Source organism: Eschscholzia californica, unplaced genomic scaffold, assembly GCF_041429995.1.
Source record: "Eschscholzia californica isolate CP2 unplaced genomic scaffold, dmEscCali1.0.p SCAF_5, whole genome shotgun sequence".
In the NCBI taxonomy this organism is placed as follows: Eukaryota; Viridiplantae; Streptophyta; class Magnoliopsida; order Ranunculales; family Papaveraceae; genus Eschscholzia; species Eschscholzia californica.
The window spans coordinates 12,989,898-12,999,966 of record NW_028238472.1 but is presented as its reverse complement, the minus strand read 5'-3'; positions in this window follow the sequence as shown (position 1 = coordinate 12,999,966).

Genomic DNA, 10,069 nt, shown 5'->3' with positions numbered 1-10,069 from the left:
TTCAAACAGTGTGTTAATCAGAGTTCGGAATGGAGAGTTGTGATAGTTTTTGTGTAAGGTGTCAAGACAGTCTCCAATGGACGAGTTTATTGAGATAATTCCCATGGTTTCTGTTCTTTAGGCAATGTATCTTTCTAGGAATATACCTTCTAGTGGCGAGTCTATGATTGTTAACTACTATTGTTATTTGCTTGTTTGAGGTTGAGATCCACGTGAGGATCTACTGTGCGCATCATCTCTTCTAACTTGTCATGTGTTGTTGACTTGAATTGTTTGGTGAACTTGTTTGTCATTCTTGATAAGGGTTAATATTTTTTATGTATTGGTCTGAGATACCGGAACAAGAGCTTGATGATGTGTCTTTTGACATAATATGTTTGTCGACGTATATGTCAAGTTTGGTACTATAAAGGTTTACCTTAGTTAAAGGCATGATATTTATATCTGTTGGAAAAAGGAGGAAAGATTGTTGCATTATCAAGGTTAGTATTAGATTAAAATACGAGAACCTGAAAACCTAATAATTAATCAAAGGACATAAATTATTAGTTTCGAGAGGGATTAGATAAATCTTATATATTATGTTAGTATTCACCGTTAAATTTCAGATAATGTCAATAATGAATATGAATGCAATGCTTCCTTGATTGGGGATTGAGCTTGCCTACCCGAGACTTAGGTTTGAGGAAATCTACTGCAGTTGGGTTTTAACCCAGCTATTTTGTTTTTCAGGTATTGATTGTACACTCATGGTAGGTGTTGCTCGTGGATCCAGTTTGAAGATCTCAAATCTTCGATTTCAAGGCGGTTAGCTTGACATTTGAGATTTGGGGCCCTACAATAAGAGAGAAGGAAAAAAAGACGATACAGGTCATCGACAAATTACAGTATACCAGGGTGAGATACAACTTTTCACCTATAAATCACATCACACACACATAAAAATTGATTTGATTCGTTTTCTTCTCCGTCTTCCTCTTTCTCTTTTCTGCAATTTTCTCTCTCCAGAACACATTGGATAACTCGTGACAGCAACTGTTTCTCGAAAAAAATGGCAATTAGATTAAGCTGGTAGAGATTTAATGGGGAATGAAAGTGGTTTACCAAACTATGAATCATAACTCTGAAATAAAAAATGGTGGCTTTTTTAGGGGGATGCGGGTGTTACATCAGGTGAAACCGTGAAAGAGCAGATAGAGAGTTTTCTTCAAAAAGATAAAAGATCACATTTTTAGGGAGATAGTGGAAAATCGAATTTACCACCTTTGTTTCTATCAGAAATTTGTTTTCACATTTTTTTTTAGTCTAATCAAACAACGAATGTAAAAATTACTTTTAAAAATTGACTTTCACATAATATTTTCCCTCATAACGAAAGGACCTTAGATGAATATTCTACTTCTGCAAAGATCAAGACTATCACCCATGACACTAGTGATGTTTATCGGACGGGTCAAGCTGACCCAGGCTAAAATAGTGTTGGGTCGAGCTGGCCCGACATTAGGTTGAACCAGTGGCGAAGCCAGAAATTTTTATGAGTGGGGGCACCTTTTTGTTATCGCTAATGAAAGAATTTCATAGTACGCGATTAAGCTAGAACCGGAAAGCAAATTCAACATGATATTCTATAGTAATTTTGATGCATAACAAGCAATCTCAAAATTTCTCATCAATATGGTTCAAGGATCTTCCCCCAACTGGATTCCCAAAAGATATTGAAATAAAAAACAAAGGAGGGGTGAAAAGATATTGGTGAAGATTAAGAAGAAACGATGGTAGATGATGAAGAGGAAGTGATCGTAATGGAAGAAAAGATGAAGAAAAAGTTTTCTTTCTATTAACATATTTACTATGACAAAAAAAATGTAAAAGACAATTTTGAAGTCCAAAATACAAATCACGAAAAAATCACACAAAATCAACAATATTAAAGGGGTTGTTTAAAATACTCATCATCTCTTGGATGCCTTTTTATTTAGTTGGTGACTTTGAGTATGTCAAAATTGAGTTATCTCAATTAATTAGAACCAATTTTAAGCGGAACATGCCCTTCATAATATATTTTTAATGAACAATTTCAACTAATTTAAGTAGTAGGCATTCTAGATAAAAATCTGTTGGTAGAAATTCTAGAAAAAAAAATGTGGTTTGCATGGTTTTCGATGCCTTGACCTTTGCAATGTAACTCCACTGCTTCACCAACTAAGCTAAGAAAGGATGATATTTTGTAATGGAAATACACATATAATATAGTAGCACATGAAGTATAACATAGGCGAGTCACATTAGGGTCGTGGGGGCCTGCGCCCCCACGGGCCCCTATGTGGGCTCGCCCCTGGGTTGAACCCCAGTCCAGTCTGGAACGGGGTTGGACCTGGGGCCGGGTTGGACTCAGGTTTGGCCCAAGTCAGCCCGTAGACTAGATTCAACTTCATTAAAAAAATAATTAAATTTAAAACATACCTAAAATAAATCAAAAGAAAAGATAAAAACATAAAATAACAAATATAAAAGAATAAATTTTACGGAACATACTTTATATCATACGAAACTTACCTAAAAGATGACAAATATAAAAAAAAATATCTTATGAAATATTATTTATACTATATGGAATTTACCTTTTTTTTGTTACTGAAAGATATGGAGTTTACCTTTTTTTTTGTTGAAAGGGAATACATTAATATTAAGAAGTCTTTACAATAAACTAAGAAGAAAAACATAAATACAATTAGTAAAGAAATACAACAAAATACCAGAACTGAAGAAGTGCAAATTATATATAACTTCGGTTAGTAGAGCAATCTTCATTCTGTAGCTCGCAAGGCTGGCAGCTCTTCTTGAGTAAGATACAATATTTAAACTTGAGAGTCCGTCTGGTATCTATAAAGATGAAGCTCGAATGTAACTTCTTGTAACACTTAAGATGGATTAAGCATACACCCAACATTTCCGGAAGAAACGAGGGTGTCTGCAAGATGGAATCATAGGATGATTCCGGGGTATCCCGCCAGTATTCTCCATGTACAGAGACCATATCCGATCGAAATCTACAATGTATAAATAGTTCAGACACCTGGGAAATGGGATCGCCGTCATAGCCCGAGTATGAATACCCTGCTAATCCGACATAAGTACAAAATAAAATTGTGTAAAAGGGTGGAAGTGAACATGTTACAGAACTTGGATTCAGAGGTACACCTATAATATCACCAAATACACAATTACTCATCAAAACATGAGCTGGAAGATAGGTAACATAAACTTCACGACGAGTATGGAGATTAAAATGCAAAGTATGGTGTCGTCGAGGATCAAAAGGTAAGTTAATACTGATATTGAATCTCTTATAGGATAAACGGTATGAACTCATGATCCACAAAGTTAGTCGATGGATCCACATAAATCCAATATGGTTCCAGGAGGTGAATGCTATTTGGGTGCAGTAATGGAAGACGATAGGATGAGATCGAAGGTTGAAATTATATTCAGTTGTGGTCGAAGAGATGTGTGCACCTAGGGTTAGTTCATCGATTACCATGAAAGGGATGAAAAAAACCACCATATGTTGCGCTCTAAGCTCGCCCTCTAACAATACAAAGCTAATCATCAACAGAGGAAATAAAGAAGACATTCAATGCAGATTAAATGGGTATCTATGAGGCAAGATTGGGTGCTAATAGGTTGAAGGTAAAGACTCCAAATTGATAACAGTCAAGATGGGGGTGTAATAAGTTGAATTAAAAAGACTACAAATTGATACCTAGATGAGATGAATGGTCTCTACTGGCACAAGAAGTGCAATGACCAGATCTGAGAACAACAAATCTATGGTTCGTATAGGTTCAACGGAAGTAGAAAGAGATGAATAGACGATGAAAATAAAAAGAGTTAAGATTCAGAAAGACTTCCCTCTGGAGATGTTTATGCTGCTACTCTTCTAGGTTACTAGTGCCTTGATTTGATCACTTTTCTTCACCACAAGCTTCCAAGATAACTTTTTCCACGCTTGACTTAGTGATTATTCCTTGTTTTTGTATTGGTTGGATCTTTCTCTATAGTTGGCCTAATTAAGGTTTGATTGTTCGTGTGAGGAGAGGTGGTTGGTGTGAGTTGGGGACTGTGATCGCATGTGGGGTTTGATTGGTGTAGATGATGATGTAGAGGAGATTTGTTGATGTTTTAGGGGTTGCTGTAGGAAATGAGAAGGGAAGAGATAATAGCTTGCTTGCGTCAGCCGGGTCTCTCTCTCCTAAAAAAACAACCCCTTTCTCTCAAATACTAGATATGGAGTTTACCTAAAAGTAAAAGAAAAATATATAAAAAAAATCCTATAAAAAATTATTTATATCACAGGGAACTTACCTAAAAATTTAAAAAGAAAACACAATAAAAATAGAAGATAAGAACTATAAGAAAAATGTAAAAAATTGTTATTTATATTATATGAAATATGATTTATGAGATACTAGGCATAACTCGTGCTTACGGCACGAGCATGTTCGTTGAACATTTTACACGGTACAACACATTATAATAGTTGCCAGTAGGATATAATCAGTGCTTCCGTCCATGAACTTGTTTTTTTGTTGAGGATCCGTCAATGAACTTGAAAAATAAAAAATGGAAAGAGAATACTAAACCCAAGGCACTCAAGCTGTTAATAGTAAGCTCATTGTTGCAGGTGTTGTGTCGTTTTCTCATTTTAGAATTAGTGGTTCTTATAACAAAAAAATTGAAAAAGATATTTCGATCTTTGCTTATGAAGGAGGACAAAAAGAAAATGAAAAGGCCAATCTCTTACCTGTTGGGGTCCCTCCTTATAATAAAAGGACTCCTAGTTGGAATAGGATTTCCCTTATTTCTTGTTTGGGGAAAAAATAGAAGTTTCTATTTTTTCAAGCCTAAAAAGGAATTCCTATTTCTATTGGTAAACCTCCTTATTTATCATTATAAAAGGGAATGAAAGGGAAGAGATTATACACAACAACTTCCAGAACAAAGAGAAGTCAGAGAAAGAGAGATTTCTGAAGTAGTTCTTTCAAGAGAGATTAAAAGAGAAGAATATTGGTTCGAAGAAAAGAAGATTATTAATCTTGTGAAGCAATTTAGTTTGTGGTTATCTTCTTCAACCTTTAGTAATCTAGGATTTATTCTAATCCTAAGGAGTAAGAGATTTCTATTTCTTTGTTTCTTTGTTCAGTTTATCCACCATAGTTTTGGTGAAGAGTTGTTATCCGAGAGTGTTTCTACACATCTTGAAGAATTGGTTTATTCACCATAGATTTGGTGAAGAATTGTGTAACCCATTATTTAATTATAGTGGAAGATTTCTGGACTAGGTCCCGTGGTTTTTTACCTTCTATCTTGGAGGGGTTTTTTGCCACGTTAAATTATCTTGGTGTCTCTACTTTTACTTTCGCATCGTTTATCTTCATATTCCTGAACAAGTTAATTAGTTTATTTTTCTAACATGACCTTCAATTCTGGTACAATATTACAATATAAACGAATACATTGGCAAGATAAAGAAATCATATCTCATCTCTTCTTTCAATTCTACTCCTTATTAGTGAGTATGTGTAAACTTCTAATCGGCATGAAGTTTTGTATAAGGCATGTGGTACAATTTTCAATTCTCCGTCCTATTATTGAGCAATGTAAACTTTCCAATCGGTATGAAGTTTTGTATCATGGATATGCAATGTGGGCATTGTCATCCTTCCGTCCTACTTTGTCTAGCGCACAAATTGACCTCAAAATTACGATAACGCTTTCAAGTAATTTCTACTATAGCACACAAAATTGAATTAAAAAAATAATAATTACATTGTGACATCATATATACTTTAAAGTAATTCAATGACCCACGATGGCCCGCTTTCTACACAAAAGCAGAGCTAGCTCAAATTCCGAATTTTAATAACCTTGAAAATCAAAGAAACATGAAGAACAAACTAAATAACCAAATTAAGAAGAACTAAGAAAAAACAACTAACTCAGAGATAATTAGTTCGGTCTGATAATAAATAATCAGAGGAGAAACAGTTGAAAATTTGCATTCAAACTTCACGAAACACGAGATAAAGAACCAATAAAGTGGTACTTTTTCTCACGGAATACTTACTACGTATTTGATTAATAATCGACAAACTGAATCGTGGATTTATAATCCACCCATATGACATATTAGCTGAATCAACAACATCCAAGGACATTAATAAGTGATCAACATTGTTTCTCCTGGTGTAAGAAATAGAGAAATTGTATTAATTGTATTGATTTTCATGGCTATTACATTACATCATTATAAGGAGTAGTACAAGAGAGAAGTTTAAACTATTGCTCAATGTGGGACTATAACTATTCTAATATTCATATAATCTAACATTCCCCCTCAAACTAATGACTTTTACTAGTGAAAAAAATCATGAGTTTGCTAAACAAATTGTAGATGTTGGACTTGATTTGAACATGGAGGAGTCATGTGAGGTAGCTAAAGACACCATTGCCAGGTATTATCTCTTATTTAAAGAGAAAGTGGTCCATGGTGGTTGTAATAACTCAACACATGGATATTACTCCATATAAAAACAAACCTTTAATCTTGTGATTTTATTATCTTGCAAACACTAGCATGAGTTTGCCCACTTCAATTCTTCTCTATAATCTTCTTTTATCACCTCTTCATTTGATCTTATAAAAGCTAAGGAACAATAGCTTGAGAGTTTTCAACTTGTATACAAGAAGTATCAGCAAATTAACTCTTTCGCCATTAAAGAACCCACAAACATGTTTTCAAAACATCAAAAGAAAACCATCTTTGAGAATAAACATGATTTCTTTGATACATTCTATCAAACACTTCATGTGCATCATATTGTAAATCAAGATTTTGGGCAACTATAAGTATAGTTTCAAGATAAACACGGGGTATATAACTATTCTAAGAAAGAAATCCATGAATTCATTTCCCCTCACTAATAGCTTTTCAATTTCTCTCAAAATATAACTTCATGGACCATGGATACACATAGGTTTGATTTGTGGAGAACTAGACATTTGAAATGCTTGAGATCATTGAAGAGTATATCATGTGATTTCTTCAACAAATCACTCTTGTTTGGATCTTTCATCTTCTTGTTAATCTTCATCATCTTCAAATACTATTGAGAAAAGTATTGAAGAATGATTAGATCTCAACAATAGAAGAGAACTACTCTTATTTGAAAGGGAAAAAAAAGTCGCGGCTTTGGGGTATAAAGAAAAATCTCCGGGGAATAAAGACTGAGTCAGTCAATATTGACTTAAGGGGTATATTTATCTCTTAATCCAAAAATATGTTTGATTGAAAATTGCCCCTAATCTTCATCTTCTCTCTCCAAAATTTCTGACCACCAACAACTTTCCCGACCACCATTCCCGACCGACCACCTCATACACACATACTCTCTCTTTCTCTCTCCATATCTCTGTCTCTCGCTCTTTCTCATTGTTTCTCTTTCTCGCTCTCTCTAGATCTATCCCTCTCTCACAGTAGATTTCTCTATCTCATTCTAGGTCTTTCTTTCTCTATAGATCTTTCTCTCATTCCATAAATCTCTCTCTAGCTGCCTCTCTCTTGCTATTCCAGAAGCCCTAGACTTCGAGGAGGATTCGGAAACCCTCTTTGAGGGTTTCAAATTTCATGAAGAGATCTTGCGAGTGGTATCCTTCCCAGTCATTAACATGGAGAATCCCAATGGTGGAAAGAGATCAATTACCATGGATATTATTAATGATGCCATTGAGAACTGGGGCTTTTTTAGGTATATATATATATATATATATATATATTCATTAATTTTGTGTGTTTGATTTATTGGATTATTAATAATTTTTTATGATTTGATTTTTGTAGTTGGTGAATTATGGGGTCTGTATTGAATTGGTGGACTCGTGGAGAAAATGACAAAAAAAGATTACAAAAATGTATGGAAGAAAGATCAAATGAATTAGTTGCAAGCAAAGCTCTAGAATCTGATGAAGTGAATGACTGATGGATTGAGAGAGCACTTTCTTCTTGACTCATCTTCATGTTTCTAACATGTCTGAGATCTCTGATCTTGATGATGAATATAGGAAAGCAACGAAGGAATTCGTACAATGATTGGAGAAACCGACATGATTGTAAAAGAGAGGTACACTAAGAGAGAGAAAGGGAGATTGTAGTGTGTCTTTGTGTAACAGAGAGAATGAGAGAGAAAGAGAGATGAAGATTATGGATTAAATTTTAATCAAGTAAATGTTTGGACTAAAAAACAAATATGTCTCCCTAAGTCAATATCGATTGACTAAGTCTTTATGCCCCGGAGATTTTTCTTTATTCCCCAAAACCGCGGAAAAAAAAACACTAAACTTGAAGCATAAAGCTAAAAACTGGTAAATGTCCGGCGGACGGTAGCCATTAATGGGACTACCGCCGCCGGCAAGCGAAAGACTCTATTGACTAACCCAAGAAAGAAACCTAGAAGCTCTGATACCATGTAAGAAATAGAGAAATTGTATTGATTCTCATAGCTATTACATTACATCATTATAAGGAATAGTACAAGAGAGAAGTTTAAACTATTGCTTAATGTGGGACTATAACTAAATCAGAATTAGCCTAACGGTAAAATAGCATAAGGTTGAGCATAACCAATCAAATTAAGTAGAAAAGAGTTGTCTTATTACACCCGTAGTTTTTTTAGTGTTTAAGCTATAAAACTACTCAATCGTCCAAACGAATCTTGAAGATGGAGGATCCTCTACGGCTCTACCTGTCAATTATCCAATCAAAACTTAAGAATAATTCTTGATTAGTCTTTTTGAGAAGTTAAATAAAATACTTGTTGAAGCATAAAAATGAAAGCTCCTACGAAACTCAGAAATCTTTTGAAGAACACACAAAATAGTGAATGTTAAACACCAAAATCATCTGAGGAATTCAACATTATAACATAAATCAAATCATTATAAAAGAAGTTGAAAATCCAGAAATCTTTTGAGATATCATAACTTTCATAAGATGTGTGACTGAAACCCTCTTCATTTGATTTCTAACAGAAAAATTCTTCAGAGAGAGTAAAACGAACTGTCGATTTCATGGCCGAGGAGGGATTGTCGTATGATATTTAGGGCTAAAATTATTGGAAGATGATGGAGTAACCTATCTAAGGAAGTTCAACGACTAAGATTCGACAATTTGTATTCAGTTGAACGTTTCAAGTTCATCTAGAAATCTATCAACGTGACAACTGTTGGGATACGTAGCATATTCATTCATTCACGTAAATTCATTAGAATTAGTTAGCACTCACATCGATTCATTAACATTAGTTAACAATAAACCATCATTTATTGAAAGGTAGATAAACCTTGCTTGCAAAAGATGACCAAAATTTATCATGGACATTTATTTTGTCCTATTCAGCATCCATTAATTTTGTTTCAGTCAACAAAACAAATTTTGTTTTGCTATATAGATAGACCATCAATAAGAATTGAAAAAAAAACATATTATATCAGGCAAGATTGTGTTTTGCCCAACCCAAATTTATTGCGGGGTCGAGTTTGACGGGCCCGCTGGACTCATATTGGAGCCCAAACTAAATTTAGAATAAAACCCTGGTCAACCTAATCCGTCATTCGTTGGGGTCGGGCCTCCCTAAACGACCAATTCCAGACGAGCCCATTTCGATTAGCACCACTTCATGACACGAATGACATGAAAGGTTAACGAGAGTGCTACATGTACAAGATCCTTGACAAAATTTGTGACTTAATGACTCTTTTTCACTAAAAGACAAAAATTGATCAAAGCTTTTCAAAGCTTGACTTTGATCGGGACCGTTGAAATGACATTTTGTCAAGAATCTTGTGCCAACAACGCGTGGGCACTTGGGCCCATGACTATAGTTGAGATCTAGTTTTCGAAGTCAACACGAATTGATGACATTTGAATCTAATGTCTTAAGTCAAACAATGACGACAAGTCAATCTAATCTATCCACGTGGCACATATAACATCACCATGATGTGGAAAGAT